The sequence below is a fragment of the Panthera uncia genome, chromosome C2 (assembly GCF_023721935.1).
Source record: "Panthera uncia isolate 11264 chromosome C2, Puncia_PCG_1.0, whole genome shotgun sequence".
Classification (NCBI taxonomy): Eukaryota; Metazoa; Chordata; class Mammalia; order Carnivora; family Felidae; genus Panthera; species Panthera uncia.
Genome location: NC_064810.1, coordinates 71,496,647 through 71,500,575, shown reverse-complemented (window position 1 = coordinate 71,500,575; position 3,929 = coordinate 71,496,647). Strand labels below are relative to the sequence as shown.

The following is a 3,929-nucleotide window of genomic DNA, read 5'->3' as shown; positions in this document are numbered from 1 at the left end:
ACTGTTAGCTTAATATTTGTAATAAACCTAACATAGTTATGTTTTAAGTCAAATAAAGCCAACAGGAAGGCATATCCATGTAGTGAAAGGTCGAGCTGCTTTGTTCCAGTGCTACCTGGATTAGCCAGATCTTTGGAGGTCATAACACAATAACACAAACAAGTTTGGCCAAATAAGTTTTAGCAACCAGTTTCCTATTTGGCATGTTTCTAGTACAGCCAGGGCTGTATGAATGTGGGAGGTAGTCATGATTCACTCTTTATTCTCTCCATTGAGGGAGACTGGACAAACGCCAGTGGTCTGTCTGCAGTACCGGGGGCTGAGGACTACTGAGATTAGGCTCAGGACACAACTTCCTCACGCTGATGCTGGGACCACAAGATGGCCATGGCGTCTTCTTGAGAACTGGATAACAATCTAAAGCACCCCTCTCAAGGACGTTTTCCTAACCACCGCGTCTTCCCACCAAACACACGTCCTGGGCCAATCCTGAAGGCGACTGTTTACCGGGCACCACCATGCTTCCAGAAGAGACATCCTGGCTGCTGCAGGTCTGCCGCTTCCCTGCCGAGGCAGAGCCTGCCTTCCTGAGTTTCTTTGCCAAATCCACGTGTCCCCAAATGGTCCTTCTCACAGAGAAGTCCGATCGGCAAGCCTTACAACATCTTCATTGCTTTAAAAGAATGGAAGAAACGTGTGCTTCTAATTACCACATTTACAGCTCCTTTCTCTCTCTCTCTCTCTCTCTCTCTCTCTCTCAATCCTATAGAAAACAGACCCAGCTCCTTTTGAAAACTTGCAAATATTTCACATTTGTTTGGAGAGCAGATTTTTTTTTCCAGGTTTTTGGAAAGCTGAAGTCACCGACACATGGCTGCTGGGTGATATTGTTGCTGAGTGCAAACATCACTTGTTCCTAGCACAGCCAAACCTGCCTTTTCAGCCATGCCAGTGCCTGGGAGGTGTAAGCCTAATGTGGAACAGTCCCAGGGCCTGTGGGAGTGGTATTGTTCTGTCTGCAGTGACCTCAAAGAGAACTGAGCAAGGTATATAGTGCTTTGTCTTGAGTCTTGCCCCCACCCCAGTTTTGTCTCAGGCATCAGTTGATTCTAGTTCAGAGCTCTATGTAGCATGGGACTAAAAAAACACCTTGTGACCCTTTGGGAATAACAGTGGAATGGCATAGATCCTGGGATATTAGGCCTCTGGTCTGATTCTGTGTCCATTCTGAGTCTGGTCCCAATTGCCATTTGGCTCCCATTCATTAGATTCTTTTCCATGGAGAGCACAGATAGAGCAAGATCTAGTCTGGGGTAACTGGCTACTGAGGACAGGTGCTTTGGTACCCTGTTCATTATTGTGATCACCTTGGTCCCCAGGTCCAGTCTTCATTTGTGCATGTTCATGATGATCAAGTGTCACGGGGATTGCATGACTAGTTAATATGGACACTAGAATGTTAGCACTAGAAGGAACCTCTTACATCACAGAGGGGAGTGTAAGGCTCAGCCAAGAGAAGTGACTTTCTCAAGGTCACACACTAGTTAGTGCCAAGAGATAGGATGAGAATCCAGAAATCCTAACTCCCAAATCAGTGTTCTTTCTATCACCTTTTGCTGTCAAAACTCATCACTTATGAGTTGATCAGCATATTTATTTCCCAGAAGAGAAGGCTACTTGGGGACCTAACATTATTAATAGAGTGTTATTTGGTATATACAGAAGACCAGTCCAGGGTTCGTGCTGGAAATAAATGGATGAAGCCAGGAGTCAGGGATACAAAAAGCCATGCTGAGAAAGCCACCCACGGAGATGCTTGTTCCCCATGTTGGGCCCAGGGAAGACCGAGGCAGCCAGGAAACTTTTTGGAACTGTAATGGATAGTCAAGGAAGAAGCAGGGCCCTGAGATGAACCTAAGTCCCTGAGTTAGAAGTGGAATTATTCTGAGAAAGAAGAGAGAAACCAACAGAGGGAAAAGTTAATCCCTTCTTAACTGCTCTTTGTTCCTGTACACACGCTGAAGCAAGTACGAGGAATTTCCAGCCCAGCACCCCCAGTGAGAAAAGTCTGATCACTTGATTCATTTAACCTACAGCTAGTCCAGGAGGGGAGAGCTGCAGGGACTTAAAGGGACACAGCCATTTTATGGGGAGAAACCCGCTGTGGAATGAAGTTTCAGTCGTGTTTGTTCCCAGGTCAGTCTGGTGGCCACAGCTGGGAGGGAAAAGATTTCCTTGATACCAGGCATGGCGGGAGGGGGGGGGGCGGTTGGGGGGGGAGCAGCGTTTGCAGGGGCTGCTGGCAGGATATGGCTGCTCCCTCCCCGACTCTCTGGAAAAATACAAGCAGGCAAATTTGAACTTGGCTCTTGAATAGGCTCATTTTGTAGATCCATGTAATTTGAGCACCCAGCAACCCCTGGGGCCTGGTCTCAGGTGACTTGCCCCTTCAGCAGCTCTGGAGACTGCCAGAAAGGACTGGCCTCTCAGAGCCCAAGCTTAGTGTCTTCTAGCTCCAATCCAAGGAAACTGTGGAGGGTGACTAGAATGTGTCTGATGGCCTGGTGGTCAATCCTAGGGCACAGCCCTCCACTCCACACAGGAACCAGAGTCATATTTGATGGGATTCCCTCAAAGGCACCCTCGTGACAAAGAAAATGAGCTCGGTGGAAAATTTCTGAGAAAATGGTGAGGTGTGTGACAAAACCAGGGTGAGCTGGAGGTAACTAAAGTGGAGCCCCAAGCAGCTCCACAGGGACCAGACAGTGTGTTCATACAGGCCCACACTCACGGCAGACATTTGTCCCCACAGCAGGTGCAGGCCAACTGCCCAGGGACCCCCTCCACGGCAGTTCCTTCCCTCTTGCCCGAAGGCAGGATCAGGCTTGGCAGTTGCATTCCAGAGGCTGAGAGTAGAAAACCCAGTCTCTCCTTGTGTCATCAGTTCTGGCCACAGTGCTGTGGAGAGCTCTTTTCCCAACCTTCTCTGTTCGTTCCCAGATCCTGAGTAACAGCACTGCAGAGCAAGGGTTTATTAGGAAAGGTACAGTTGCTTGCTCAGGGACTCTGATGGAATACAAACACAAAGAGAAGACTAAGGGGTAAAATGAAGTTCCCATGTGATGTCCTCTCAGTGGGCAGCCACCCCCCATTGACTGGGAAGTAGCAGGAGGTATCCGTTCTTTCCCAAGCAAATCCTGGGTTGGAGAGCACTGGTTGGTGGCCTCAGAGCTATGGAGTTCCACCCTGAGGAACTCTCAGGCCCTCAGGGGAGAGCACCAAGTTAGTTGGTCAGCATGGACATATGGCCCATCCACTCTGTGTCTAACTCTGGGTTGGTAATAGGGAGACTGCAGACGGGAGGCCAGACATAGCCCCACACTTGTGGAATTTACATTCTAGTCAGGACAACAGCAAACCAAAACCACAGGTGCAACAAGTATCATGGAGGAGATGGGAGAAAACGAAGGGGCCTGGAGGGCCCGGGAAGGCCTCCCGAGGAAGTGACCTAAATCTCAGATCTGGGTATTAAAAAGTCATTAGATGAACAAAGGAGGGTTGGCAGGGACTGTATAATTATAGCCTTCCCCTCTTATTGCATAATCACAGAATTTTCAGTTGAGTATGTGGCTTCTCAGAAAGTGACTACATTTCCCAGCCTGTTCTACGGCTGGATGTGACTGTGTGACCGCATTCTGGCCAATGGGAGACGAGAGGAAGTAAGGTATCAAATTCTGAATCACGGGGAAGGGGCTTACCCTCCCATTGCCCCTTTGTCCCTTCTACTGGCTGCAATGTGGCAGTGGTGGGGAGCCTTCTTAGAACATGCGAAGGAGAGTAGGGCCTCTGGCGACCTCTCAGACCAGAGCTGCCATGCCAGCTTGGGGTTTTATACGAGACAGAAATAAACCTCTATGTTGTTTAAGCCA

General features: G+C 48.9%; 1 long non-coding RNA gene across 1 annotated transcript; it reads right to left on the bottom strand.

The window, feature by feature from the left end:
• Positions 1–245: 245 nt before the first annotated feature.
• LOC125921055 (uncharacterized) lies at positions 246–1,449 on the bottom strand. The gene is made up of 2 exons (XR_007457287.1): positions 1,368–1,449; positions 246–673 (listed from the first exon to the last, which is right to left on the bottom strand). It is a non-coding gene; the product is annotated as an uncharacterized LOC125921055 (long non-coding RNA).
• Positions 1,450–3,929: the final 2,480 nt, after the last annotated feature.